This window comes from Lissotriton vulgaris, chromosome 1_1 (genome assembly GCF_964263255.1).
Source record: "Lissotriton vulgaris chromosome 1_1, aLisVul1.2, whole genome shotgun sequence".
NCBI classification, from domain to species: domain Eukaryota; kingdom Metazoa; phylum Chordata; class Amphibia; order Caudata; family Salamandridae; genus Lissotriton; species Lissotriton vulgaris.
In genome coordinates, this window is record NC_141685.1 from 69,529,614 (window position 1) to 69,544,184 (window position 14,571).

Consider the following 14,571-nt stretch of genomic DNA (forward strand, 5'->3'; position numbering starts at 1 on the left):
TACATTAAAGTGACCCTTATCGGCTCTGTGAGTCTCGCGAAGGCCGTCTTCGGGCGTCCCTCTGCTGTGTCGATCATTTCGGACTTGTGGAGCGTTGGCTTTGGCCATCTCGTTCAGATCCCCCGGCCGCTGAGCCCAGAGATGCGGTCTGAGTGTCTCTCCAGTTCTGGGCCTCCGCACCCTCGCCCGTCACGGCCACCTCCTTGTCGATCCATTCCTGCACCTCCAACGGCGACGTGAAGAAAAAGGACTTTCTTCCCATGAGAACCTTGAGTTTGGCGGGGAAGAACATCATGTATTTGATACCTTTTTCTCGGAGTGCCCCTTTCACACCCGCAAAAGACCTCCTCTCGCGCTGGGCCTGGAGGGTGAAGTCGGGAAAGAATCGAATTATGGCGTTCTCGTAGAGTAGATCCCCAAATTGTCTGGCCGCCTGAAGGACAGCATCTCTGTCTCTGTAGTTGAGGATTTTAGCAATAATTGTCCTCGGTGGCACTCCCGGGCTAGGTTTGGGGATGGGCGCCCGGTGCGCGCGCTCGATGGCAAAGATTTTAGACAAAGTTTTGGCTTGAGGTGCTTAAGGATTAAATCCTCAACGAACAGCTCCACACTGGGCCCCTGGAGGTCCTCCAGAACTCCAACCAGGCGTACGTTACTTCTTCTGGCCCTCCCTTCCTGGTCGTCCAGCCGTATCGTCATCTGACAGTGTTGATGGACCAAATCATTGACTCTCTTTTCCAGATGCTTCGTAGACGCCCGCAGGTCCGCAATGTCGGTCTCATTAGCCTTTGTCTTTTCCGACGTTTTATTGAGGTCAGTCCGGAGAAGGTTCACCTCTATGGCCATCTTGTCGATTTTAGTTTCAAGGGTGGTGCCCAGTGCCTGAATAGCCGTCATAATACTGGCCAGCGATGGTTCCTTTGGGCTCTGCTGGCCGCTCGCCGGTACCTCTGTCCGCGGCGTACCCCTCTGTACTGTGTATTTATCGAGATTGTTCGATTGTGCGGGCGGACCCTGCTTAGGCCTCATGTTGAAGCTGGCGTCGAGAAGCAGACCTGTGGCCGGGGCGGTGTTCTGTCGTCACAGTGGGTCGCCGGCACGCAATGAAATAGCTAGTAAAATGGAAGCACTGTGTGCTCATCCCTCCAGTTTCCAGCCCCCCAACTGGGCCGACGGTCAGGAGAGGATCACCAGGGCGGATAGGATAGGTCCGTGGTATTAGGTAACGCCTCAAAGTTCAGGCAGTGTGAGGCGATCGGCGTGGACACCAGGGGCCATACTACCCAGCTATACGGCACCTCAGTGGACCACAGGCAGAGGCGGAACCACCACTGCCGCGGCAGAGGCAACACGATCGTCGGGCCGGGGCTCCGCAGGGTCCCAGTCACTCCCCGAGGCCAGCTCGCCACTTACACAGTATCTCTGGCGCCGCACCAGGCCTCCGCCACCACCTCAGGCCCATGCGCCGCAGTCTCAGGTCGGCCGACACTTCACCGGGGGCCCCTCGGCCCAAAATGTCCTGCCCTTACAGGGCACCAGGTGGAGGATGTCGGGCGCGCCCCAGTGGGTGAAGTCGGCCACTGGTAGACTGGCCGCGAGCTGGGGCCGCAGTTCCCTAAAAGCCGCCTCCTCACGTGGCAGGAGTGTCCAGCCAGGGGTCTTACCGGCTCTGGGCCGAAGGTCCGCGGCCCATGCGGCCTCCCCCCAGCGCGCTCCGTGAAGCAGAGGCTGGGCGCCCGCCGCAGGGCCAAGTTCGTCCCCACCAAGACTAGGCCTCAAGCCGGGGCCTCTCGTTGCGCGGCACGCCGGCCGCGATGCAGGCACGTTCCAGGGCCTCTCCCGGCCCTCTCTGACTGGATCGAGGCTGAGGGCTCGGGCCGGTGGAGCTCCGGGATCAGGCGGCCATTACTGCCGGCGCCAAGCCACGCCCAGCATCACTTTTAATCATTAAATGTGCTACCCGTTCCACAGTCAGACTGACAGGAGCTCCCAACCCACCCCTCTTGGGAAAGGAGTCCAAGTTGTAGGCATTTCTAATAAACAACTGATGAGCTGTCAGCAAATGTTCCCGTACAAATTGGGTCAATGATGAATGGCCAGAAACTTGTTAGGGAATAACCATGTAAATTGACTTGTGTAATTTATTGTACACCGGATGATGTTGGTATTCAAACACAACGTGAAGACTCTAAATTACATTCGGCAACTCGAGAGTTAATTGTTTTCAGGCTTTACATAAGAGTATTTAAATCCAGATTTAAATTGTACAGTAAATCAAGAGGCTTGGAATTTTACAGGAAAGAAATGTGAATTGATTGAAAGTGCAGAGCCAGCTTAAATCACGGTGAAACCGAATGCAGTGTGTCCACACACTCCTCAGTACAACCGTACACGTGAAGCAGAGGAGGGCATATACCTGTCATTGATAACATTTTTAAGCAAGGCATTCTAAAAGAAGAGATATGGAGCCCATGTAACTCTACTATCACAGGAATTAAATAAACAGGTAGAAAAAGGAGGATAGTAAAGGACCTGAGAAGAATTAATACTATTGTTGTCCCATGTTGCTGTATTGTATGGTAGGACATGCAAGATCCAATGCCAATCTCCTGCTTTAAGGTGAAGAGTCAAAATTAATTATTAATTTTGTAGGTGTGTTTTATTAAATTACATTTTGTTGTGCTATGTTTTCATGAACATTCATTAGTTGTTGTCATTTTTACCTCATCACGAACCATGTCAATAATGTGTTCTCTCTGTCTAAAAACTTATAAAATGTACTGTTTTGGGATATTTGTTTTATTTTATCCTTTTCCAAATTGCAGACTACATGTCACTCCTCTTACTGATTTTGTACGTAAGAACTTTTCCTTGATTTTTAACTAAGCAGATTCTATGTCAGTTTGCTATTTGAAATTATAGAAAAAGGGTTTCTTATTTCTTAGCACACATTTGTTGTGGTGGTCTGTCTGTTGACTTTACATCTAGAGTTATATCTGAGTCTGGCTTTTGATATAATTTAGAGGTTAACTGTATGTGATCCTTCTGCAAATATTATGATGATTATTTCTCTGACTAAGTAACCATTACTTTAAATCTTTAATATGACCTTACTGCTTGCTGTAACTCCAAAGCTAAATGCAAGTGCCTTTACCAAGGGAACGGTCCTTTAATGGGCAGTTTTGCCTGCTACGGCTGACTATAAGGTCATTACACTGTTTGCCCCATGAGGGCAGAATGTGTTAATTAATAAAATAAAGGTGTCCCAGAGACCGAGGGGGTCGAAACACCTCCGGTACTCCGAAACCTTTGTTTCACAGTTGTTGCTGTGAATGTGAAACTGTTAACAGCCGCATGCAGGACCACAGGGGTGAAATGTTGAACAGTCACAGCAATAGCTGTGAAAGGAGGCTGAAGTCAGCCCCTGGCTCTCCCTGGGCTCGGCTAAACTGTTTTTATCATTCAGTTGAGCCGGGGAGATGCAGGAGATGAGCAGAACACCCCCTCTTCCTTCTTAGATACCAGTGACACTACGAGCTATAAGAGGAGGAAGGGGGGAGGCTCCTGTGTGCCCCGCTGCAGGCTCTATCTTCTGCCTTCTCCTGCCCAAACCATATATTTCAGAGAGGCAGAGGCTGTGTATTAGGACATTGTAATGTTGAGAGCAGCAGGCCTATATCAGGTTGAATAGGCTGCTGCTGCTCCATTGTCTTCAATGGAGGTCTCAACATTTCAATGTTCCAAGTTTTGTCTCGTGAAGGATTTATTTATGCTGACCCCCCGCATCATCCCTTCAGATAAGTTATAGATAAAAAGCGCCAACACATTGATGCTTTGTTACTTCCATTGCTCATTATTCCCACTCTGCATCAGCTTGAGCTTGAATTACTGTTGCCCAGAGAGCGTGGTTTGTATAAATCTAAGAGTCTGGTTCACTGCTTTATGAACGGTGGGCAGAATTATGTACAAGGACATTAACGTACCTTTGCAAACCAGATTGTTTTAATTTGCAAGTTTCATGGTCTGTAAATGTTAAGATGGGGGTTATGAAGAAGTGGACTGGATTGTTAGGGTTTGTTCTCTGAGGCTGTGGGTGCACTCTATATTCACAGAGACCTTTTCCAGCAAAGGATCATGGCTCTTGAACCAAAAAAAAGATATGCATTCATAACCAGAGTTGCTTCGCAATGGCATCCAGAGAACAAGAGATTCTTTTGTTTTGTAAGTTCAGGACGGTTATTTGTAAAATGGGATGAAGTGTGATTGTCGTCTGATGCAAAACCATTTCTTTCCTTCCTTTCAAGGTATTCTGGGATGAGCAGGCAGTGCAGCGTGGGTGCCATCCTCGGAAGAACAAAATATAATATAACTGTCAGGTAAGGATACCTATAACTCTACATTTCCTTTTCCCCTGTTTCTTCTTTCTCTATTCCCTTTCTTGATCTCTGGTTTTTTTGGTCTCTTCAGCTTCCACATTTGACTCCCTCTGTGCACTATTCTTGTTGTTATCAAACTTCTGATAATCACCTGATGGATCCACATTCCTCCTGGTACATGTTGGGAGTGTAGTGCAGGTCCAGTTCATTTTAGGTCAGTTTTACCCACCAGTTCCTTAACAATTGGCACATCTGTCTCCTCTTCCAGACCACATGATACCATCCTCCCTCTGTCTGTTCTTTCTGCGTATTTTCTCTCTGGATCTGACTTCCATCTCTTGGCGTCCTCCCATCCTGCCCTTTTTTGTCCTGTCTACTACAAGCAAAAGACACAGTACATGTGGGTGGTGCGACCGGTGGAGCTGCACCTGGTGCTGACCTTGGGGGCACTGTATTTAGAAGTAACTTATGGGTTCACAAGCATCTGCTGAAGAGTAGGGGTGGGAGGAATTTGAGTAGTCGCGCTACACAAAGCTTGGCGAAATGGTAAAAAATCTCTGCGAGCACGCAAAAGTTCTGCAAACACACGGAATTGCTTGTTCCGCCCGTTTGCGTTGCTTTTTTCCTGTTCGCGACTGCTGTTTGCGTGCTCAGGGAGAAATATCTTGCAAACAAGCTTTTTGAAAGCGCGAGCAAGCAAAAAATTACTCAAAACCGTCGAATCGCAGAATTTTTGGCAATTCCGTGTTCTCCGCAGAACGCAAAATTACCCAGATTCCGCAAATTCCACAAGCGGAATTTACCACCCAGGCCTACTGTGGAGTTTCCTACGCCTGACCCCTGTGGTGAAAGTGGAAGATAGCCTTTTTTCTCTTTCCTCTGTTTTATGTTTTTCTTTTTTTTACCCTTTCTGGTTTCCTTTGCTGTTGTGCTGTTCAATAAAATGTCCCTTCCTAGATCACTGGAAAAAGGATTAGATTAACAGTCTAGGTGGGCAGGGGAGTAAATAACATCTAGTAATTTATTACAAGAATGACAAATATATCACTATGTTCCCAGCCGTTGCCACAGAAATTGCAATTTGATAGTGTGGATGCTTCTGAGAATCTGTGTTTCTTTCTTAAATATTTACTTCTTTTGCTCTCACATCCTAGATTTCCAGTGATCCCAAGCTCCCGATCAACACTGTTTCCCCACTATCAGAAATGCAACTCAAACTGATTTCCTATCTTGTTTTTGTTAATGCTTTCTTTGTGCAAAGTATAAAGTCACAAATATTTTGTCTTTGTGTTCATTTACAATTTTTGACTCCATTTCTACAGGTGACAGAAGCATGAACAGATAAAAGAAGGTTTAAATTTAGTGAAACACAACGAAAAGGATTATTTCAAGGAAAGTTAAAACATTCTCGAGCTCTAGAGAAGAAACACATTCTATGTGCCAGGAATGGTGAGGATGTTGGAGCGGAAGAAACTGGTGAATGTGAAAGTTGTCAAATCCCTAAAGGAAAATTATCATAAATGTTTACCCAGTGTCAGTAACTGAGAGTAAGGAGAACATTGGCCACAACTGATACCCACACAGAGCACTTGAGAAAACTCAGTGTTGTAAATTCTGTTTCATGGTTTATGAGAAATGCATTGGAGACTTAAACCCTCCCCAACAGATTAGTATCCGTAGACGTGTTGTGATGTGACAGAACTGTCAAAAAGACTAATATCCCCGATTTACAAGTGCAAGCTTTTGACTCCGTCTCCTGTGATTCAGAGGAGATTAAAGATTGTTTAAAAGAAACAAATTGTAAATGCTCTTTCTTAGATGTTGTTTCTGCAAAGATGCCGGATTATCATTTCCAATATAGGAAGATTTTCCCCCACCAACTCTGTCTCTTGGGTTGATCCGAGTAGTTTCAAATTGTCCTGTAACTTCCAAAGTGGATCATGTACCTGTCTTAACCACTGAACAGAAAAAGCATATACTGGCACAGAAAGTAAAAAAGAGGCCAGTGTTACACTATTGATAATTCATAAACCACCCTGGCATGCCCTAATTACCTGCCATTACTTGTATGAACAAACATACTTAACAGGCAAACACTAAACCCCAAAGACCTCATCAGTGCCTTTAAAACTCCTAAATCAAATGTGATAAACTAGAATCACTAAATGAGACTAATTAAACTAGATAGAATTCACCCGGGCATAACTTGGAGAAAATGAATCCATGAGGGGCCTCTTAATCAATACAAGGGGCTCCTCAGTGAAAGTTTATAAGACAAGTTAGATCGGTGCCTTTAAAGGTAGGAAAATGATCTCCAGGAAAAAACTATAATTAGTTAAATACATATGTTAAGAAGAGCATCTGAAATGTAATTTAGAAGTTAATGCTGAGTTGTAACAAACAAGTACATGATCAGAAATCAGAGTCAGTCTTAAGATGACATGTATCCAGGAACAAACCCAACTTGGAGAAACAAACTACTCGAATAAGAGCAATGACTGTGAGAACAGCTTTAGCCATCAATCCCACCTCACTAAACATGAGAAAACTAGCGCTGGACGAAAACCCTATCAGTGTCCAGAATGCCAGAAAGGATTCACTCGCAAATACAACCTTACTGTACATGAAAAAACCCACACTGGGCATAAACCGTATCAATGCTCTGAATGCTGTAAAAGCTTCAGTACCAAATCCAATCTCACTTTACATGAAAGAACTCACACTGGACAAAAACCGTATCAGTGCTCTGAATGCTGTAAAAGCTTCAGTACCAAATCCAATCTTTCTTTACATGAAAGAACTCACACTGGACAAAAACCGTATCAGTGCTCTGAATGCTGTAAAAGCTTCAGTACCAAATCCAATCTCACTTTACATGAAAGAACTCACACTGGACAAAAACCTTATCAGTGCTCTGAATGCTGCAAAAGTTTCACTCGCAAATCCAGTCTCACTTTACATGAAGGAACCCACACTGGACAAAAACAGTATCAGTGCTCTGAATGCTGTAAAAGCTTCAGTACCAAATCCAATCTCACTTTACATGAAAGAACTCACACTGGACAAAAACCATATCAGTGCTCCACGTGCCAAAAAAGCTTCAGTTTTCGTGGGAGTCTGATTCGACATCAGCGAACTCACACTGAACAAAAACCTTATCAGTGCTCTGAATGCTGTAAAAGCTTCAGTACCAAATCCAATCTCACTTTACATGAAAGAACCCACACTGGACAAAAACCGTATCAGTGCTCTGAATGCTGTAAAAGCTTCAGTACCAAATCCAATCTCACTTTACATGAAAGAACTCACACTGGACAAAAACCATTTCAGTGCTCCACGTGCCAAAAAAGCTTCAGTTTTCGTGGCAGTCTGATTCAACATCAGCGAACTCACACTGAACAAAAATCTTATCAGTGCTCTGAATGCTGGAAAAGCTTCAGTCATAAATCCAGCCTTACTGTACATGAAAGAGCCCACACTGGGTATAAACCGTATCAGTGCTCTGAATGCCAAAACAGTTTCTATTACAAATTAAGTTTAACTCAACATCAGAGAATCCACACTGGGCTCAAACCGTATCAGTGCTCTGAATGCTGTAAAAACTTCAGAAGCAAATCCAATCTCACTTCACATGAAAGAACCCACACTTGGTTAAACTGTATCAGTGCTCTGAATGCTGTAAAAGCTTCAGGCAGAAATCCAACCTTACTGTACATGAGAGAACCCACACTGGGCTCAAACCGTATCAGTGTTCTGAATCCCAGAAAAGCTTCAGTCATAAAATAACTTTCACTCACCATGAGGGAACTCACACTGGGAAAATACCAGATTAGCTCTCTGAATGCTGAAAAAGTCGGAAATCTGGTCTCACTCAACCTGCGAGAACTTACCTGGAAAAAACCTTGTCATTGTTCTGAATGCCTGGGAAGCGTCTGCTGGAGATTCAATTTCATTCAACAAGAAAGAACGCACAATGAGAAAAGAAATGACCCGTGCTCTCAATGTGACAAAAACTTCAGTTGTAAATGTAACCTTTCTACATAAGCGAGCCAATGTGGGAGAATAAAAGGTGCTCACTGTCAACCCTGAGGAGGAGCTTTCAGCATCGCAAAACCTTTACAGAAGCAGCCACAAAAACATCAATCTATTGATTGTCCAACAAACCGTCTACTGAGAAAAGCACACAGCGAGGGATGGAAATGCTTGAATTAACCTCATTCTTTTGCAACTATTTGTGGCCTCATTCTATTCAGCGTGTTTTATTCCCTGAGTGTTTATAAGCAATGACTGACCCACAAAGTCCATTTGATATTGAACTTTGAGGCCACGCCCCCAAGGGTCAGGAATGCATGTAACCTCGAACTGTTTCCAGCCTTAATGAGCCTCACCAGGGGGCTGCAGCACGAGTCCCTTTGTCATAGGTCTCTATGGGACCAACATCTGTTCATGTCTGCGCCACTTACGGCTGATCATTGAGAAAAACTAAAGGTGATGGAATGACTGGCAGTTGATCTCAGCAACATCCCGCCACATCATTCTCTAGTCTCTGTACCACTACAGAACAGGCCAGCCATATGTAAACCATTCTTGGCCCACCCTAGATAGTCCTAATGACTTCTGTTCCGAGGGGACATGGCCTCATATTACAAAGATCCACTTTAGCTGCCTCTTTCCATGTCCTTTTTGCTACAAATGGACCTGCTTCCCATCTGCTGAGGACAGTTTCACAAGCTTTACAATCTCATCAGATACACCCAAGCGAGTCTCACAGATAATCAGGCCTATTCGTAAACTACTATAGGACGACTAAAATACAAGAAAATGCGATTCACAAAGTATGTGCTGTCGTTCTGCCTCTCCTATCTTTTTCTTTGTGGAGTTGCCTGCCCCGACTGCAGAGTTTCCGCACATGTTTATATACTTTTTGTAGTAAGTGCAAGAGGGACAGAGGGGAGTGGGTGTAAAATGGGAAATATTTATGAATAAAGGGGAGGGGCTAAGGGAGGAGTAAGGAGGGGTGTAGGGACGGACAAACACTCACCCACAAAGGAGTAAACCCATTGCTATTTACAAACCACACCTCTACAGTCACAACTGCCATGATGTACCTAAAACAGTTGTAAATGTACCCGAGCTCAGAGTCCAACATCACACATGCTCATCCACTGGAACTGCAACACACTCCCATGAATAATAATGGAGGTACGGACATAAATTAAAACGGCGGTAAATGAAGTATTTTAAACTAATTAAAAATCTAAACAAATGTCATTCAAGGCAAAAAATATCTAAAAAGAAAAAAATATTTTACAATGTTTTAATAACATTTGTTGAATTGCAGCACTAATATAACATCATTTTTAGTTTAGTATAATTATATATGTTATAATTAATGCCCAAAATCAAATTTCAGGTTATTTCAGTCAATCAGGTGACACCACGTTGCAGAGATTTTCATATTTTCAATCCAAATAACAGCTAACATGTCCACCACTCAAAATAATTTCAATTTTCACTATACTAATTCACCACTAATCCTTTAATGGGTTCCTTAGTATTGTGCTATTGTCCGAAAAAGCGCTTTGATGCCTCGTGAGGGGTAATAAGCACTACCTGGCAGATGCATCAACGTAGCCTTTTGCTATTTAGGAATAGCAAAAGCCTATGCATGTAGGAAGCGCTATTAAAATAGCGATTCCTAAACATTCCTTAATTGCTACTCGCAAATTGCTAGTCGTAATTAAGGAATGCGGTCCCATTCATTCCTATGGGCCTCCAGGCCTCCAGGCCCATAGGAATGAATGGGAGATTGCGAGTCGCAATTAAGGAATGCGGTCCCATTCATTCCTATGGGCCTCCAGGCCAATAGGAATGAATGGGAGATTGCGAGTCGCAATTAAGGAATGCGGTCCCATTCATTCCTATGGGGCCTCCAGGCCCATAGGAATGAATGAGAGATTGCGAGTCGCAATTAAGGAATGCGGTCCCATTCATTCCTATGGGTCTCCAGGCCCATAGGAATGAAGGGGAGATCGCATGAGCGATTTGCGAGTACCAAAGGGTGCAAGGGTGTCAAAATGACACCCTGTTGCACCCCTGAAATTGATCTCTGCACATATGTTGCACACACACAGGCATGTGTGTGCGCAACATGAAACTTTAAAAAATGCACAAAAGTGCTTTTTTCAAAGTTTTAGCAAATTACCATGAAGTTCAACTTCATGGTAATTTGCTACTCCTATTAGCGAATTCGCTATTTTTTTTTACTTTCATGCATTGCATTTAAGGAGTTTCAATTTGGGATTCCTTAAATGCAATTGCAATTTAAGGAATCTCAATTTAGAGATTCTTTAAATTGCTATTTTTGCATTTGGGATGATGCATCCCAAATGCAAAAATACTGGTCGCAAAGGGGCAGATTCTGAGAATCTGCCCATTTGCGACCGGTATTTACTTTGATGCAAATGCCTGTAGATACATGCAATTATAATACAATAAATTTAAAAATTATTAATACATATTATAAATGTTAATTTCGGTGGGACACCTTTAATTAAACCTTAATACAAATATATCTTCTATATATTCAACTTGGGTGGAATTTTCCCTGTGTAAAAAATATAAACAATATTTAAATTGTTTATTACACTTGGAAAAAATATTTTTATGTTAAATACAAATGTAAATGTTATAAACTTTAAATATGAACAAATTAAAAACTCACAGTTTACTTAGAGATCTAATTGATTTTAAATGTAAAAAAAAGGTTTTCTTACAGATCTGTTTCAAAAATCCCAACTAGCTAAAATCGTTCTGATTTTCTTACTATGTACTCCGAATTACTGATCTGCCTTATTCACCTCTATTCGGAGGGGTACATCCTTAAAAAATCATGTATAGAATTAATTGAAAGTATTTTTTAATAGTTGCAATATTTTTTAAATTAAAAGATGAACATATTATCATGAACGAATTCATTTTAAATACATATAATTTTATAACATTTTTTTGAAGGTGTGTGTATTTTTAAAAGGCAAAATACATAATTTTATTTTATCTTTATTTTTTAATGGGTTCGATTTTTAAGTCTCTCTCTCCATTATTTCCTATGGGAGGGCTTTGCATTACCAGTGGTTGGCTATGTATGGTGCTGCATTTTCTATTGCTCCACTTTGGCCGAAGTAAGTTACATTTGTACATTTTACTCCACCTCTGTTTTAGCATATGCAGATGTGCAAGTCCACACCTGTGAGTAACTTTATCGTAATGGTGAATAGCTAAAACTGGCAAAGATACTCTACGAGCATCCTTGTATGTATAGATTACTCACAGGTGTAAGGTACCTTTGTGAATAAGCTCGAGGTGTCCAACTCAACCTGAGTGTTTCCTTTTTGTAGTAACGCTAAAGTGGACGCGGGCACTTGGGCTGTTATTAGAGCAAATGCGATGGTCCGGTGTGTTTGTTTGGCTGGGGAGCGGCAATGAATACCTTGAAGTAATTTTCCTGGACTTGCTACATCATTGGGCCTCCTGAGGGCCTCCTGTAGCAGCAATTTATCATTACCTTAGTAGGATCAGGTAATTTCTCCTTGTTCTTAACCATGTTATCGTGATTTGCTTTTGTATTTTACCTTCTCTTCCTTTTACCTGATTTTGCTGGTTTCACCACAACATAAGCACAGAAATGTACTTTGCTTTTGCCTGGTTCTGAGGTCTTATCCTATGTATACATTTTTATACGATGAACACCCTCGCTGTACGGCTACAGTGGAAGCACAGAGAGCACAAACCCTGAGATTCCTGCACCTTAATCTGCATTTATTGGTATTCTACCTTTCCACTTTGATAAGTGAGATATGGGTTCGAATCGCTAAACAACCTTTAACCCTGCTGTGATACACCTTGGCGGTTAAAAGTTTCATGTTTGAACCTCCAGCGTGAGCTCCACTACGCTGCTTGTCTCACACCACGCTCCATGATTTGGCTCGTATCATCAACCTTGGACCATCTCTATAACTTGGAAGCTCTGAAGACTTCGCAGCTGTTGTAACTGCCTGAAGTTTCATAGTTTTAGATGGCTGTGAATTCAGGTTCAACGTGATGACCCAACTCTACTTTGTGGGAATGTTGCACTTCATGACACTTCTGCGCATCTCGTCAGCTTCTGGAACTGATTGAGCCCGAAACATTGCATCAAATTCCAGTGTCGATCATCACCAGAAATTGGACTTACCAGTGCCTCTCGAGCATGGCTAGTGAGGTCCCCTACTTTTTTGTATGTGACTTCCTGATTGATTCAGTGGATCTGCTTTTTTTGTGGTGTTGAACACACTACTAAATGAGCCCTTTATTTCCTTTGGGACAGTTGTTTTTACTAATTAATAACCCTTAAACTACTGACCTGGTTTTAATTTTCACTCCTGAGTAATTATTAAATACTCCTGTTTCTCTACACTTATTTTGAATTTCTTTGTCTCTTTTTTTCTACATTGTATTGAAATTTGTGATGCCTACTGTTTTGAATTACCTTTGAGCGTGGCCTTATTACTCAAGCCACGTTACCAAAAGCGAGCTAATGACATTTTAGTGGAAGACACATTTACCTTTGTCGACCATAGTAGGGAAAAGCAAAGCGGGCTGATTCCAGGAAGCAGATCACCTACCTGACAACGGTTACTGTCTTAGGTGGAATCTGCACCCACTGTAGATGCAAAAAGTAAAGATTATGAGGGAAGCTGTTGGTAGGTGTGCCCCCAGTATTTGAGACTGCCACCCTCTCTCGAACAGTTGAAAGAGCTAAAGATGCACCCGTCAGACATTCATGTCTCAACAACTAAGACCGCCCACTCATGTCATACAACGGTCGCACTGTTACCTGAGTCACTTTTCACTGTGATGTGTACAAGCATTTTACATAAACAAGTTGTGTTGTGCGCTGTGAACACGCATCGCCCTCTTTGTATATAAATGAGCTTCTGTCGCCAGACACCCAAGGCTCCCATCTCTTCTAGTGCGGATGATAACGTGAGCACTGTAAGGTAATCACAAACAAGGGCTATATTGAGAAATAACCAACTTCCAGGTCACACAGCTGTGGTTATGTAGTTCTTTGTTAGTTTTCAATTTATGTTAACTTCCAGTAATTCTCCAGGTTACGTTTTTCTCAGTTTATCACTTTCTATCGCTCTTTGAGCTCCATCAATTAAAAATGTGAGGTTTTTCATAGGATATATTGTTAGTTTTCATCGACCTTGTCACAATGCCATCATTCTCGATTTGTCAGCATGTGTTTTGCCCCTCTGCTGTTCTAGGATGGGTCTTCTCAATGCAGAAGGAGCTGTAATAGAAATAATACATCAGGCATATATGAAATTGTCAGAGCTACAAATTGTGATCGAAAAGAGCTGAAAATGCACCTCTTTAAAGAATATCACATTGTGACGCATCAACAGTCCTCTCTCACTCTAAGAAACCATCTCCCCTCTAATCACATGTTGACTCTCTAGGTCCTGGACCATGTACAGAGCTCTGATGCCTCGCAGCGTTAGTCATGGTATACTGATAAGACATATATGTAAGGTGAAATGTGTGCACACTTGAGTATGGTAATGGTAATGTTATTGGTATTTGTATAGTTCAACTGATACCTGGAGGTGTCCTGGCACTGTGTGAAGGCCGACAGAGGATTGAAAGGCGTGGGAGAGGATGGCAAGATCAGTTAGTAAACAGCCATGTTTTCAATACCTTCCTGAAGGCCAGAAGATTGGTCATGCTTCGCAGATATAATGGCAGAGCATTCCATGCTCTGGCCACATTCCCAGTAAAGCTTCTTCCTCCCCGTGTGCAGTGTTCTATGAGGCGTATACCAGCGTAATTATTGTTTTAAAAATTCTGGTCTGGTTCCCTGAAGGGCTTTAAACACCAGACAGAGGGACTTAAATTGAGTGCGCTTCCTAACCGGCAGCCACTGAAGTTTTTTAATTTTGGCTGAGATTGAGTCGAACTTTGGCGTGCCTGTAAGGAGTCTGGCTGCTGCGTTCTGCAGTATTTGAAGTTTGTTTAAAGATGCTTCCTGGATTTTGAGACATAGACTATTGCAGTAGTCTAATCTGGACATTATTAATGCAGTGACGGCTGTTTGTTGCGCATCTTTGGGAAGAACGCATCTCTCTTACAATGTGGGGCGGGGAGCTAT

At 42.9% G+C, this 14,571-nt stretch overlaps 1 pseudogene across 1 annotated transcript in view; it reads left to right on the plus strand.

Annotated features, from left to right (window-relative positions):
• LOC147737340 (uncharacterized) overlaps window positions 1-9,682 on the plus strand; it is a 49,817-nt pseudogene extending 40,135 nt beyond the window's left edge. The window contains exons 2-3 of the transcript XR_015296579.1: window positions 4,305-4,376; window positions 5,699-9,682. The product of XR_015296579.1 is annotated as an uncharacterized LOC147737340 (transcript). The remainder of the gene's footprint in view (window positions 1-4,304; window positions 4,377-5,698) is intronic.
• The last annotated feature ends 4,889 nt before the right edge of the window (window positions 9,683-14,571 follow it).